This window comes from Bos taurus, chromosome 20 (assembly GCF_002263795.3).
Source record: "Bos taurus isolate L1 Dominette 01449 registration number 42190680 breed Hereford chromosome 20, ARS-UCD2.0, whole genome shotgun sequence".
In the NCBI taxonomy this organism is placed as follows: Eukaryota; Metazoa; Chordata; class Mammalia; order Artiodactyla; family Bovidae; genus Bos; species Bos taurus.
Window position 1 is genome coordinate 37,733,831 of NC_037347.1, and position 15,537 is coordinate 37,749,367.

Sequence of the window (15,537 nt, forward strand, 5' to 3'; positions counted from 1 at the left end):
CATTTCCCCACACACGGATATTGCTCAGAGCTCACTACAGACTCAGTGGACCATCTGCAGACCTGAAGAGCTTTCTATGAAGACTTGTCCTTCACAGTACTCTCCCCTGTAAACTCTGGTCACTTTGGTCTCCTTAGACTCTCAGGTCCATCTCTTCAACTGTAGGGCAATGCCAGTTCCACCTAAAATGTTCATTCCTGCTCCGCATTCTGGAAACTTTCTCTAGGCAATAAGCCATAAAAATTGTAGCACTCACTTCATTTGTTTCTTGTTGTTTAGTGTTCATTGTCTTTGTTCAATGTCTTGAAAAATATTGTTTCATATTTGGTTCCCCCTCTCCCCTGCTGCCCCCAGCTGTTCTGCTAGTCTTATGGGATCTTAGTTTCCTGACCAGGAATTGAACCCAGACTGCAGCAGTGAAAGCACCAAGTCCTAACCATAGGACCACCAGGGAATTCTGTTTCATATATTTTGCGTGGGGTTTTCAGCTGTTTCAAGTGGGAAGGTAATTTTGGTCCATGTCACTTCATCTTATTGCACAGTGGAAGTTTTACAATCTTTCACTTAATTTTTGTTTTAAACTCAGTATTTGTTTAACTATTATATTTTAAGTGTTGTGTATTTCCTTGTTGAGGGACTTGATAGAAGGTGGTAGCTAGAACCTGTAGGCAAAAACAAAAGATGTTGTTTCCCAAAATGCAAACGAAGTATCGCTGAAATGAGAATGGGAGTTATTTGGAAATTGGAGTTCAGCTTACAAAAATTAATATTCCAACCTACATTTATCAATCTATTATGTAAGTGTTGAGTTATTTAGTTCCCATGTTTCTGCATGTCTTATAAGCAAAGTTACTAACTGATCTTTAGTTTTAGTTATCTTCTCAAGTGTCTGTATACCAAACAGCTTGGAAGAAAGATATAAAATCTCCTTCTAGAACGGAAGACTGCTTTGCCTGTGGGTTGATGCGTATAAGACGCCTCCCACTGGAGTCAAGTTTCGGCAGGTTTGCTTGTTGGCTGTTATAAAGGATTCAGGTGCCCTAGGCCTTCCTGTGAAACGACCCCTCTCATATGCGGGTGCCACTTGGCCCTCTCCTCACTGCGTTTGGGAATCTGGGCTTGGGGAGCTGATACCAATAGTCTGAGGCTTTTGCTGCTTGTTGTGCCATGAATATTACATCCTTTATCTCTGACCCAGGAAACTTGTGTCTTCTGCCAAAATCCATGAAACTGTGACAGGCTATTTTTTTGTTTACAAGGAGGGTAAAATATCAACTCCTTCATAGTTTTTGACAGTAAACTAGTATATTTTATCCAGGCTGCCGCAATTTGGCCTATGCTTCTTTATTCCAACAAGATCCCAACTTCTAGAAAATGGCAGAGAGGGAAGGATGAGGGGGACATGGGAGAACTTGAAGTGAGTGGTTCTGGTAGGCCCATGTTCTGTGACTCCTGAGGAAGTGAAGTAATGCGCAAACATCAGGTCATATTACAGTACTATATTTAAAATATATTTAAATATATATATTTAAATATTTAAGTATATATATATATATATATATATATATATATATATATATGAGAAACGCTGGGCTAGAAGAAGCACAGGCTGGAATCAAGATTGCTGGGAGAAATATCAATAACCTTAGATATGCAGATGACACCACCCTTATGGCAGAAAGTGAAGAGGAACTCAAAAGCCTCTTGATGAAAGTGAAAGACAAGAGTGAAAAACTTGGCTTAAAGCTCAACATTCAGAAAACTAAGATCATGGCATCTGGTTCCATCACTTCATGGGAAATAGATGGGGAAACAGTGGAAACAGTGTCAGACTTTATTTTGGGGGGCTCCAAAATCACTGCAGATGGTGATTGCAGCCATGAAATTAAAAGACGCTTACTCCTTGGAAGGAAAGTTATGACCAACCTAGATAGCATATTCAAAAGCAAAGACATTACTCTGCCAACAAAGGTCCGTGTAGTCAAAGCTATGGTTTTTCCAGTAGTCATGTATGGATGTGAGAGTTGGACTGTGAAGAAAGCTGAGTGCTGAAGAATTGATGCTTTTGAACTGTGGTGCTGGAGAAGACTCTTGAGAGTCCCTTGGACTGCAAGGAGATCCAACAAGTCCATCCTAAAGGAGATCAGCCCTGGGTGTTCATTGGAAGGACTGATGCTGAAGCTGAAACTCCAGTACTTTGGCTACCTCATGTGAAGAGCTGGTTCATTTGAAAGGACCCTGATGCTGGGAGGGATTGGGGGCAGGAGGAAAAGGGGACAAGAGAGGATGAGATGGCTGGATGGCATCATGGACTCAATGGACATGAGTTTGGGTGAACTCCTGGAGTTGGTGATAGACAGGGAGGCCTGGGGTGCTGCGATTCATGAGTTCTCAAAGAGTCAGACACGATTGAGTGACTGAACTGAACTGACATATCCCCTATATTTAGGGGATATTCAATCTAAAGAAGCAAAGATATTACAAGGCAAGATAGCCAGACCCAACTGTTTAAAGAACTTTGAAACAAAAGATAGAAATATATGGTGTGGGGGACTTGCAAGATCTAGTCATTGTTCTAGTCCCATGTGGGTGCTGTGACCCACAGGGAGTGGGTAAGGAACTGCTGCCAAGGACAAATCTCATGTGCACATCACCAATGGCCATTCTGCCTTAGAGAGGAAAACCCCAAGTACAAAGGGCATAATCCCTCAACTTGGGCATAGGGCCAATGGAGGGTATCTTGGGATTGTCTCAGTGCCCCTCTGGCCTTAGCATTGTATTATCAGACTTGTTACTCCCTAGGACTTTCTTTCAGCAAGTGAGCAGTGCCTGGGGATAGGTCTCATCTCCACCACTCAGTTGGAGTAGAAATCCTTCAGCTCCCTCACCCCTTGGATTTGGTAAATTCCAGGCACATGTTCAGGGAATTCCCAGGGGACATTAGTGGTAAAGAATCTGCCTGCCAATGCAGGAGACACAAGTGATGTGGAGTCAGGAAGATCTCCTGGAGTAGGAAATGGCAACCCACTCCAGTATTCTTGCCTGGAGAATTTCATGGACAGAAGGGCCTGGTGAGCTACATGCGGTCGCAAAGAGTTGGACATGACTGAGCACACACACACACACACACACACACACAGGCACATGTGTCTGAATGGGTCTATACTTGAGTTATTCACTGTTCCACTATGCACTGTTCATTCACTGCCTTTTCTTTTCTGTCTCACTTCACCTCTCTCCTTCCAGTGATTCTTGGGGCCACTTCCTCCTAAAACGCCTTGTACTTGAATCCTTACGTCAGAATCTGAGGGAAAGAGATAGAAATGGAATGAAAAATCACATTGGATGTACTGTCTCATTAAATTGGAGCATCAAAAAGGAAGCTGAGAATCCCCTCCGTGAGGCTCTGGGATTAAACAGTAATGTAGTTTCTGGCAAGAAGAATGAATTTTAAAAACGTTCCTTAGGACCGAGATATGAGTCCTCTGGAGGAGAGAAATGGTCTGGAAATCATGGCGTAACGCTTGTTCAGGAACATAAAACAGATGTCTGTAAAACCCTATCAGTGAGGCCGGGAGCCCAGAGGGCTTTGATGGTTCCAGCCTTGTGCTTTATTTGCTGGCAAGCTATTTCAGACTTGCCAGAGCTCCTGGGGTTACCATAGTATTTGTAAACAAAGCTCTGTGGTCAACACACTCTGGGGCGGTACAACAATGCAAAGGGAATTTTCGGGGAGGCAGGGTGCTTTTGCTGGGAAAGCCTTGGAAAATGACATCTTGAAAAGGTCACGAAACACGAAGCAATGGAACTGGGCTGCCTTGCTGATTGAGATCAGCCATTCACTTGACCCTATTCCCTCCCTCGCTGCTCCCAGCATCCCCTTCCCTGCAGATGTTTCACGGCTCCTCCATGTAGACAGGAAGTCAAAGTCATATGAGAAAATGTCCCAGGTGCTACAGGGATGTGGCCAGAGGGACAACCCCTGGGTTCTCTGAAAATCAAGGTCATAGAGCCTTCTGCTGAGCCATTCAAAACTGCCCGCTCTTCTCTCTCCTCTAAAAGATGCTAAGTCCACAAACAGGTGTTGCACACCTACAAAATGCCAGATGCTGAGGGCTATAAAGATGATGAAGATACAGTTCTTGTCCCCAGAAGATCATTGTCTGGAAGTGATGGTGGGGGCAATGACACCAGCACTGGGCCCATCGGAGGAGGTCAAGAGAGGAGACAGGGGGGATCTGAGAGCTGCTGAGTCCTACTTGAAAGACAGGATGGACTGACCATCCTAGTATTTCTTGAGCACTTTCAGTGTGCCAGGCACCATCTAAGTGCATACATGTATTAACTAATAAACAAATGCATAAGACAAATACTATGACTATCCCCAGATGGATTAACTGTAGTGAAATTAACTTGCTTATCACTTCATGAGAAATAGATGGGGAAACAGTGGAAACAGTGTCAGACTTTATTTTTTGGGGCTCCAAAATCACTGCAGATGGTGACTGCAGCCATGAAATTAAAAGACGCTTACTCCTTGGAAGGAAAGTTATGACCAACCTAGATAGCATATTGAAAAGCAGAGACATTGCTTTGCCAACAAAGGTCCATCTAGTCAAGGCTATGGTTTTTCCAGTGGTCATGTATGGATGTGAGAGTTGGACTGTGAAGAAAGCTGAGTGCTGAAGAATTGATGCTTTTGAACTGTGGTGTTGGAGAAGACTCTTGAGAGTCCCTTGGACTGCAAAGAGATCCAACCAGTCCATTCTGAAGGAGATCAGCCCTGGGTGTTCTTTGGAAGGAATGATGCTAAAGCTGAAACTCCAATACTTTGGCCACCTCATGCAAAGAGTTGACTCATTGGAAAAGACTCTGATGCTGGGAGGGATTGGGGGTAGGAGGAGAATGGGACGACAGAGGATGAGATGGTTGGATGGCATCACTGACTCGATGGATGTGAGTTTGAGTGAACTCCGGGAGTTGGTGATAGACAGGGAGGTCTGGCATGCTGCAATTTATGGGGTCGAAAAGAGTCGGACACGACTGAGCGACTGAACTGAACTGAACTGAACTGAACTGATGGCCACAGAGTCAGGATTTAATGCCTCAGAGCATCATCTTAATGTCCACACGGTCCTGCAGGGAACCATCTCTGGTAGGCTGCTCCCAGGCCGAGACTATGAGAAATGGGTGTGAATTAGTGATCTTTAATCCCTGATAGCTTGGCTGGTAAAGAATTCGCCTGCAACATGGGAGACCTGGATTCAGCCCCTGGGTTGGGAAGATCCTCTGGAGGAGGGCATGGCAACGCATTCCAGTGTTCTTGCTTGGAGAATTCCCATGGACAGAGGAGCCTGGTGGGCTACAGTCCATGGGTTGCAAAGGGTTGGACATGATTGAGAGACTAAGCACAGTACAGCAGATAGATCTTTAACATGTGTAACAGGTACTCCAGCAGAGTGTAGACAGAGTTTCCAATGATTCTAGATTCAGAGTTTCTAGATTCTAACCTAGATTAGAATCTAGGTTTTCCCAGGAAGAAACATCCAGAGATGTTACAATACTGATAAACAAAATAACCACAGAGTTCCTATTTCAGGTATCTGCTTCTAGAACCTGTTTAAAAATCCCTCTTCTCCCAAAGATGATGAATAGGGTTCAGGTAGGTACCAGAGGCTTATTCTCTAAAATACAAATGAGATAGGATCCTAAGAGTTTAAAGAGCCATGGTATTAGTCCACTGTGCTTCTGACAGCCAGTCATTATTTTTACCCTGAAAATGGGGAAATTCGAGGGTTTGGGAGAAGAAGGGCCTTAAACAAGACCTGGTTTGTGAAGGCTGGCCTGAGGCAGAGCTGAAAAGAAGCCATTTTTCAGAAGGAAAAAATACCAAGAAAGGATAAGCATGTATTTAAACTGGAATGCTCAAAATTCTCCAAGCCAGGCTTCAACAATACGTGAACCATGAACTTCCAGATGTTCAAGCTGGTTTTAGAAAAGGCAGAGGAACCAGAGATCAAATTGCCAACATCTGCTGGATCATGAAAAAAGCAAGAGAGTCCCAGGAAAACATCTATTTCTGCTTTATTGACTATGCCAAAGCCTTTGACTGTGTGGATCACAATAAGCTGTGGAAAATTCTGAAAGAGATGGGAATACCAGACCACCTGACCTGCCTCTTGCGAAACCTATATGCAGGTCAGGAAGCAACAGTTAGAATTGAACATGGAACAACAGGCTGGTTCCAAACAGAAGAGGAGTACGTCAAGGCTGCATATTGTCACCCTGCTTATTTAACTTATATGAAAAGTACATCATGAGAAATGCTGGGCTGTAAGAAGCACAAGCTGGAATCAAGATTGCCGGGAGAAATATCAATAACCTCAGATATGCAGATGATACCATTCTTATGGCAGAAAGCTAAGAGGAACTGAAGAGCCTCTTGATGAAAGTGAAAGAGGAGAGTGAAAAAGCTGGCTTAAACTCAATGTTCAGAAAACTAAGATCATGCCATCTGGTCCCATCACTTCATGGCAAATAGATGGGGAAACAGTGGAAACAGTGACAGACTTTATTTGGGGGAGCTCCAAAATCACTGAAGATGGTGACTGCAGCCATGAAATTAAAAGATGCTTGCTCCTTGGGAGAAATGCTATGACCAACCTAGATAGCATATTAAAAAGCAAAGATATTACTTTGCTAACAAAGGTCCATATAGTTAAAGCTATGGTTTTTCCAGTAGTCACGTATGGATGTGAGAGTTGGACTATAAAGAAAGCTGAGTGGCCAAAGAATTGATGCTTTTGAACTGTGGTGTTGGAGAAGACTCTTGAGAGTCCCTTTGACTGCAAGGAGATCCAACCAGTCCATCCTAAAGGAGATCAGTCCTGAATACTCCTTGGAAGGACTGATTTGAAGCTGAAACTCCAATAGTTTGGCCACCTGATAAGAAGAGCTGATTCATTTGAAAAGACCTTGATGCTGGGAAAGATTGAAGGCTGGAGGAGAAGGGGACGACAGAGGATGAGATGGTGGGATGGCATCATGGACTCAATGGACGTGAGTTTGAGTAAACTCTGGGAGTTGGTGATGGACAGGGAGTCTTGGCATGCTGCAGTTCATGGGGTCACAAAGAGTCGGACATGACTGAGTGACTGAACTGAACTGAACTGAAACCAGAATGAGCATTTTGATACTGGAGAGATTGGGTGATTCCAGGCAAGACAAGTCTTGCTTAGAGGAAGTAGAAATAATGAGGGGGAAAATGGCCTTCTAACAGATAGGTGATGAATGTGATTTGTGGGCTTCAAGTTCAAGGAGGAATCCTGGGCTAGGATGAAAAAGGGTCTGCTCCTTCAAGACCAAGATGGGACAAAAGGAATGACCTCAGCCTTGGTCAGAGGCTTGGAAGTCAGCAGTGCTAGCCAGTGGGGCAGTAGCTTTGAGGGTCAGGATCTTCAGCAGGGGCCTGTGGCCTGGCAGAAAGAAGGAAGATGGGGAGTGCCCAGATAGAGCTGTTTTAAAATGTTCTTTAAACTGAAGCCAAGCCACTGAGTAATGTGCATGGCACTGAAAGGTTCTCCCTGTGAAATTCCCCACACTGCAGCCATTTATTTGGGATCTTGAGCAGACAGTATGTGCTGGTCTTAAAAAGGCCAGATCCAGAGGGAGAGAAGGAGAGGAAAATTAGCCCTCAACATGCTCATCAAGGGGGACTCCTTTCTAAATACCTTACTTCCCTCCTTTCATCTTTTAAAAAGGTAACACAGTTTTTTAAGGAATCTCCACACTGTTCTCCATAGTGGCTGTACTAGTTTGCATTCCCACCAACAGTGTAAGAGGGTTCCCTTTTCTCCACACCCTCTCCAACATTTATTATTTGTAGACTTTTGGATCGCAGCCATTCTGACTGGTGTGAAATGGTACCTCATAGTGGTCTTGATTTGCATTTCTCTGATAATGAGTGATGTTGAGCATCTTTTCATGTGTTTTTAGCCAAACTGGAAATAGAACTGCCTTATGATCCAGCAATCCCACTGCTGGGCATACACACTGAGGAAACCAGAAGGGAAAGAGACACGTGTACCCCAATGTTCATCGCAGCACTGTTTATAATAGCCAGGACATGGAAGCAACCTAGATGTCCATCAGCAGATGAATGGATAAGAAAGCTGTGGTACATATATACAATGGAGTATTACTCAGCCATTAAAAAGAATTCATTTGAATCAGTTCTAATGAGGTGGATGAAACCGGAGCCTATTATACAGAGTGAAGTAAGCCAGAAGGAAAAACACCAATACAGTATACTAATGCATATATATGGAATTTAGAAAGATGATAACAATAACCCTGTGTACGAGACAGCAAAAGAGACACTGATGTATGGAACAGTCTTATGGACTCTGTGGGAGAGGGAGAGGGTGGGAAGATTTGGGAGAATGGCATTGAAACATGTAAAATATCATGTATGAAACGAGATGCCAGTCCAGGTTCAATGCACGATACTGGATGCTTGGGGCTAGTGCACTGGGACGACCCAGAGGGATGGTATGGGGAGGGAGGAGAGAGGAGGGTTCAGGATGCGGAGCACATGTATACCTGTGATGGATTCATTTTGATATTTGGCAAAACTAATACAATTATGTAAAGTTTAAAAATAAAATAAAATTTTAAAAAATAAATAAATAAAAAGGTAACACATATATATAATTTAAAAAGTCAAGAGGCATATATAATTTGTTAGAAAAGCAGAAAATTGTATAACATGACTGAATCAGGAGGGCATTTGGGGAGCTCTGACTCTAAAATATAGACTTTCACCCAATCCTGTTGATTTCAGCTACTCTATTTGGCCCCAATTTCTGGAGGTGCCTTTTGCTATTCATTGCTAAATTTTCTAAGGTTTTCTTGGTGCAAATCAAACTGGTTCTCAGCTTTCTGGCTTAGGGAATACATTCATGTATTTTCTATTTTCTGAAATTTTGCTCTGAGTGCCTCCTCTCATGGACTACTTGCCTTTTAGATTTATGGTTTAAGAAAATAATCTCTTTACTGGCATTTTTAGTAGTGTTTTGGGAGGGAAAGAAAGTAGATGGCTGTGTTCAGTCTGGTCTGTGGATTTTTACCAGAAGTCATCTTTCTCCACTAAAAAAAAATTTAGTTGGTGACAATGACGATAGTAGGAGCCAATATAAGTGGGATATGTGTGTTCAGTTGAGAGTCTCTCTAGTTGGTCAGTCAGTCTGTCCATCTATATCTTAGGAAGGGCCAGATCCCCATGCTTAGGAATTCTTGTCTATGTTAGTCACAACCAACATTAAACATGCCAACATTCACATTATAGGGGTCATAGAAGAAGAAGAAAAAAAAGAAAGAGCCTGAGAAAATATCTGAAGAGATGATAACTGAAAACATCCCTAATCTGGGAAAGAAAGCAGTCATCCAAGTACAGGAAATGTAGAGAATCCCATACAAGGTAAACCCAAGCAGAAACACATATTAATCCAACTGACAAAAATGAAAGACAAAAAGAATGTATGTTAGTCACAAGTTTTAGTTAATCTTGGTTTATAGGGAGATATTAAAGCAGAGGGGAAGTGGGAATGCAGAAATAAGATTATTTCATCATCTTTCAGGAGCAAATAGTTACTTCCCAGCCCCTCCTATATTTTGAAGGAAGCTTTTACCTACTGCTTTCTGAATCCATAGCTTAAAATTGTTATAATCAAAGGTGCAAGCCACAGGATCTCCAGGATGCAGAGTAACAGGGGTAGAGCTCTCCATTGGATAGATGCATCCATCTCAGGGTAGAGGCCCAATAACAGCTTCCCCACACTTATAGACTGACTCTCACTTAGGGAAAAGCCAATGAGACGTGACAAGAATTAGCAGCTTTCTCTTCAATACATGGGAAAAGGCAGAAATTCTAGTTTGTGTGCTAGCAGGAACTCAGGAAAAGAAGAAAAATACTCCTCCCCTTCACACTTTCTACTACCAATGACTCTTCGTTTGGGGATACAAATACATTCAAGCAAGGACTACATCCTCATTCATAGCGGAACCTGAGTGGTGAGTCTGCAGACTCTGTGAACCTGGGGTCCAAGATGGCAGCAGGCAGGTTGTTGAAAGTATGGCTGCTACAGGAAAACCCACCTAGCTTCCCAGTGTCAACAGTTGGTGGGCCCTTGAACACACCCACAGCCAGGGCAAGAGTGCTGTTCCCAGGGTCAATGGCACACGTGAGCTGACTCACAGGTTAAAGGGAGTGGAGTCTGACGAAGCATCTCTAAGGATGCAGCTTCTCTGGATGTTTGTCTCAGCACCTCATGCCACATGCTCCATTTTACAACCTTCTCTGCCAAGACTTGGAATGACTCAAGACTGTCCCTTCTCAAAATTAGTCAGCTCTCTTCAACGGCAACCAGGAAGTTCAAGCAAGAGTGTTCAGTCCAGTCTTGGGAGCTGGAACTAGCATTACCTAGGACTTAATCCATTTCCCAGAGTCATTCCAGAGATTTGGGGCAGCATTTCCTATGGAGCAGGAGGTTTAGCAATCAAATGAGGATACTAGTTAAAACTAGAGCTCACCCCAGATTTCCCAAATTAATAATTTCTTGAGTTTTAGAGTGGGCATGCCTGGCCAACTTCACTTTCAAAAAGCAAGTTTCTCCCCTCCTGTACTGTTGGGGGGAATGTAATTTGAAGCCACCACTATGGAAAACAGTATGGAGGTTCCTTAAAAAGTAGAGTTACCATACGATCCAGCAATCCCACTGCTGGGCATATATCTGGAAAAGATGAAAACTCTAATCTGACAAGACACATGTACCCCAATTTTATAGCAGCTCTATTTACAATAGCCAAGACATGGAAGTAATCTAAATGTCCATTGACAGATGAATGTGGTGCATATATACAAAGGAGCATTACTCACTCATAATAAAGCATTTTCATCTGAAGCAAAATGGATGGACCCAGAGGTTATCATAGTAAGTGAAGTAAGTCAGACAGAGAAAGACAAATATCATATGATATCACTTACATGTAGAATCATTAATACAAAATGAACTTATTTACAAAACAGAAACATACTCACAGACATAGAAAACAAACTTATGGTTACCACATGGAAGTTGGGGGGAGGGATAAATTAGGAATTTGAGATTAGTGGATACATACCAGGTGGTGCAGTGGTAAAGAATCCATCTGCCAATGTAGGAGACGTGAGTTCTATCCCTGAGTCAGGAAGATCCCCTGAACAAGGAAATGGCAACCTGCTTCAGTATTCTTGCCTAAAAAATTCGACGGACAGAGGAGTCTGGCAGGGTCCATGGGGTCTCAAAGGATCAGAGATGACTGAGCGCACACACACACACACACACACACATTTATAAAATAGGTAAACAGCAAGGATTTACTGTATAGCACAGATAACTATATTCAATATCTTGTAGTAACCTAAAATAGAAGAATCTGAAAAAGAATATATTTATATATATTACATATATTGTGTGTAATATATATATTATATATTATAATGTTGTTCAGGCATCCAGTCATGTCCTACTCTTTGTGACCCCATGGACTGCAGAGTGCCAGGCCTCCCTGTCCCTCACCATCTCCTGGAGTTTGCCTCTCATTGTATTGGTGATGTTGTCCAGCCACCTCATCCTCTGATGTCTTCTTCTCCTTCTGCCCTCAATCTTTCCCAGCATCAGGGACTTTTCTAGTGAGTTGTCTGTTCACATCAGGTGACCAAAATACTGATGCTTCAGCTTCAGCTTCAGCATCAGTCCTTCCAGTGAAGAGTCAGGGTTGATCTCCCTTAAGATTGACTGGTTTGATTTCCTTGCTGTCCAAGGGACTCTCAGGAGTCTTCTCCAGCACCACAGTTCAAAGGCATCAATTCTTTGGCATTCTGCCTTCTTTACCGTCCAGCTCTCACAACCATACGTGACCACTGGGAAGACCGTAGCCTTGACCATACGGACCTTCACTGACAGAGTAGTGTCTCTGTTTTTCAACACACTAACTAGGTTTGTCACCACATTATATATTATGTACATCACTGAATCACTAGCTGTATACCTGAAGCTAACACAATGTTGTACATCAACAGTACTTCAATTTATAAAAGGCTCTCAGTTAGTTCTTATACGTATTAAGTATCTGAAAACTTTCGGGGCAGTCTCCCAACTTGCAGATGATAAGATTCACCTACTTTCTAGGCTATTCCCCCAAAGATTTGATTCAGAGCATCTGAGACGGAGTGTGGGAATTTGTATTAATATTTTCAGCAGGTACCCCATGTGAGGGCTTCCCTGGTGGCTCAGTGGTAAAGAATCCACCTGCCAATGCAGGAGACCCAGGTTCCATCCCTGGGTTGGGAAGATCCCCTGGAGAACGGAAAGGCTACCCACTCCAGTTTTCTTGCCTGGAGAATCTCATGGACAGAGGAGCCTGGTGGGCTATAGTCCATGGGGTCGCAAAGAGTCAGACATGACTGAGCAACTAAAACAACAGCAACAGTAGGAGATCCTTAACCCAAGGTTATGGCACGTGTGATTACTCAAGGGCGGGCCCAGGGCTTCTCCATCTGGTTTCCCTCAGAATTACCTGAGGAGTTTAAAGAAGTACATACACCTAGTCCACTTGTGATGACTTCAATTTAGTTGATTCTTTTCCAGATGATTATAATTACTATGCAGACATCTGAACTAGAAGTCCCACCCATGCCTTACTTCAAATGGGTCTGATTCCCAAGGATTGGAGAGGGCAGTTTTGACTGCTGAGCAGAAAGTATTTGGAAAGATCCTCTTTTCTCTTCTGGAGCAGGAATCCACTTGAGAAACAATGATGGCAGCTTCGAGTCAGTTTACAATTGCCACAGCACTTTTGATTTGATTTGATTGTCACAATGTGGGGTTGTGACATGGATACGTTCATACTGTCAATTTAAGGGTGAAAAGCTTGAGGATCAGAGAGGCTCAGAAACCTGCCCAACGTCCCACAGCCTGTCTGTGGGTATGTATGGGAGTAGCTTTTTGTCTCTGGTCCGTTTAAGCAGAAAATGAATAAAGAAAGGAGCTTTTGCCCAAGGGATTGGGGAGCACTGTTGTGGGTCTCAAGCTAGGGCTTGGAGAGGAAAGAGGAGGAAACAGTTCTGATGCTAATTTATTTGTTCCTGCTGCTGCTGAGAGCCTGGAGTTAGATGCTTCCTTTGAAGTCTCCAGGATGAACATGACCTAAACCAGACTACACTTGGCTGCGGCCAGATGGAGGCCACACTTTGCAGCCCTTGACTGAGGACAGGGTGAGTTGGGGCCACACAGCACATTTTCCTCTGTATGAAGCCTGCTGGCCTTTGGGAGACTGATCCTTGACTTCATTAGTAGCAGCGAGCGCGGCCAAGCGGACCCAACCACCCAGACCATAACAACAGTGACATAATAACCGCTGACATTTCACAACTTCTCCCAGGCTCCGGAAGTGGGAAAGCTCTCAGAGAGGGGAATTCTTTTCCCTGTGGCCCTTCACCGGAGCCCACACCAAACGACTGCTAGGCTAGGACTTACTGTATGGCAATAGGGACCCTGAGGCCTACCTGGGGCCTAACTGACATGGACTGAGAGACCAGGAAACTCTCTTATCTGCATGACGGGGGCTGGGTGGCATGGCCCCTTGGACTCACATTCACAGGAGAACAGCCCTAGCCATTCCAGCCAGGGAGGTCCTTGGGAGAAACAGAAAGCGCAGAGAGGAGTAATGAGGCCCTCAGCACCTTTCACCAGGCCTGGGCTTGACATCCACATACCCTTTGCTTGCTATTGTAATGAAGGGGAAAACCAGTGAGGGGCAATGTGTGAGTGGAGCCGGGGGGTGATCCAAGCGTGGCCAGCTCCCTGGAAGGCTTGATTGTATTGGCCGGCATTTCTTTGGCTGCCAGCTTATTTGGATCCAGAAATGGCATGGAACTGCTGGCACTGGAAGTCTCTTTACCACACACTGGGAAATAATCCCAAACAGTCAGAGCAAGCCACGGGGCTGAGGTTTGGCTAGGTGTGCGGGTGGAGCGAGCAGAAAGAAGCAAGGCAGTGAAAGAATTCCCAGTCAGGAGGAGACAATATATGCTTTCTAATCTCTTTCATCATGAAGTCGCCCCTGCCCCTCCTGAGTGAGCGGGCCCTGGGAGGAGGAGTGAATGAAGGTGGAGGGGAGAGAGAGAAGATGGGAGGGTAGAAACAAACTGTAGTAAGGAAAGGGACCCTGGGGACAGAGAGAGAGGGATGCAGCTCAGCTTTCACGCTTCTGGGATGTGCGTCCATGTGTACACACACACACACACACACACACACACACACACACACACCTCTTTGCCAGCTTCTAGCCTGCAAGTTAGCCAAGAATTTTCAGATCGTTCATCTTAAGCATCCGCTCATTGCTCTTCAGTTTCTCAGTCATGTCTGACTCTTTGCGACCCCCTGGACTGTAGCACACCAGGCTCCCCTGACCTTCAACATCTGGAGTTTACTCAGATTCCAATGGTGAATGCTATCTAACCATCTCATCCTCTGCTGCCCCCTTCTCCTTATAGTCACCAAGAAAAGGATTTCTTTCTGTCTTTGAGTCCCATTCCTTAAACCACGTTAATATGGTTGTGTTACACTTAATAGGTGATTTCATGTTTACTTACTTCCCCCTGTGCGCCACCTTTTGACTAAGTGAGCAGACACGTCTTCATGGCTGAGAAAGCTCTGTGGCATTTATTTCCTCCTCCCCACCCCTGAAGAAGCACACAGGCTCCTTTGCACATACCAGGAGCTTCATAAATGCCTGATTGTCGATGTCCTTGCAGGAAGGAAGAGTCCGTGTCTCTCCTGGGCTGTGTCACCGAGCAGCTGGGTTTGGCCAGGGGCCCAGCGGCAGTTCTAATGATGTGAGCCTTTTCTTGGGTTCCTGAATATTCAGCCCACAGAGCAGTCACCTGGTCCCAGGAAGCTCGGTGTCTTCTCTCATCCTGAACTTCCCCATGTGGCCAGCTGTAGCTCCGGACCCTGCAATAGGGTTGTCCTTGGGGCTTCTCTTCCAGGCCCGAGTTCTAGGTGACACTGTTCTCATGTGTTACTTCTGCTATTTTTGCTAATCTGACTTCCTTGGCTGGGGCCCAGCAAAGGCTTCTGTAAGCCCTGTGCTCTGAGCCAAGGCAAGTCATGATATAGTAAAGATCCTGTGAAACCAGAATACTCAACTGCATGCTTTGAAGAGAATTTCAGAAAGTACTCCGAGTTTCCAAGCTTGCCATCTGTGGCAATTTCTTTCCCCCCAGCAGCCCCACCCTTACTGATTAATGAGATGCCCTGGCTCACTCAGAACTGCATTCCAGTCCCCTTGCCATCTCCTAGGGGAGAGGGAACACACACCTGGCTGTGGTCACGCCTACTTGGAGTTTACACCCCGCAAAGAATTCCTAAGAAACCTAACAATCTGGTAAATTAGAGAGGCTCAGGCTCTCGGGTTCTTACAGACTCACCACTG

The 15,537-nt window shown here is 44.4% G+C and overlaps 1 long non-coding RNA gene across 2 annotated transcripts in view; it reads right to left on the reverse strand.

The window, feature by feature from the left end:
- The window catches only part of LOC132343236 (uncharacterized), a 30,712-nt gene extending 15,387 nt beyond the window's left edge, over positions 1-15,325 (reverse strand). Inside the window, exons 1-2 of one of the 2 annotated variants that reach the window (XR_009491970.1) lie at positions 14,818-15,325; positions 11,182-11,256 (exon numbers count right to left, since the gene is read on the reverse strand). This is a non-coding gene — a long non-coding RNA (uncharacterized lncRNA). The remainder of the gene's footprint in view (positions 1-11,181; positions 11,257-14,817) is intronic. The other variant, XR_009491969.1, reaches the window with a different exon arrangement.
- Between the last annotated feature and the right edge of the window lie 212 nt (positions 15,326-15,537).